The sequence below is a fragment of the Lolium rigidum genome, chromosome 1 (assembly GCF_022539505.1).
Source record: "Lolium rigidum isolate FL_2022 chromosome 1, APGP_CSIRO_Lrig_0.1, whole genome shotgun sequence".
Taxonomy (NCBI): Eukaryota; Viridiplantae; Streptophyta; class Magnoliopsida; order Poales; family Poaceae; genus Lolium; species Lolium rigidum.
Genome location: NC_061508.1, coordinates 356,229,937 through 356,230,500, shown reverse-complemented (window position 1 = coordinate 356,230,500; position 564 = coordinate 356,229,937).

Genomic DNA, 564 nt, shown 5'->3' with positions numbered 1-564 from the left:
TCCGTTTCAGCAGAACTAGCCCCAGAGATTGGAAATCCTCGACAAAAAGGTTCAGAAACCCGGATCGGCTCGAAGCCGCTCGAAGAAATTCCCATTGTTTTATTCCCTCGAAGCAACGGAAGGCACCACCGTTGGCCTGGATTTGGTGGAGACTCGATAAACATCGCATAATTCCACTAGAGTCGATGGCTGCGCATCGGCTGTTTCTCAATTCTAAAGTCGATGCCCTTGCATCGGCTGTAAAAAATTTTTACCGGCCGATTTTCTCCTATCGGCCCCCAGTATTTCATTGCACACATGTACCCTGATGTCTACTTCCCCCTCCTTTTCCTGTAGACAGTGTTGGGCCTCCAAGAGCAGAGGTTTGTAGAACAGCAGCAAGTTTTCCCTTGAGTGGATCACCCAAGGTTTATCGAACTCAGGGAGGAAGAGGTCAAAGATATCCCTCTCATGCAACCCCGCAACCACAAAGCAAGAAGTCTCTTGTGTCCCCAACACACCAAATAGGTGCACTAGTTCGGCGAAGAGATAGTGAAATACAGGTGGTATAAATAAGTATGAGCA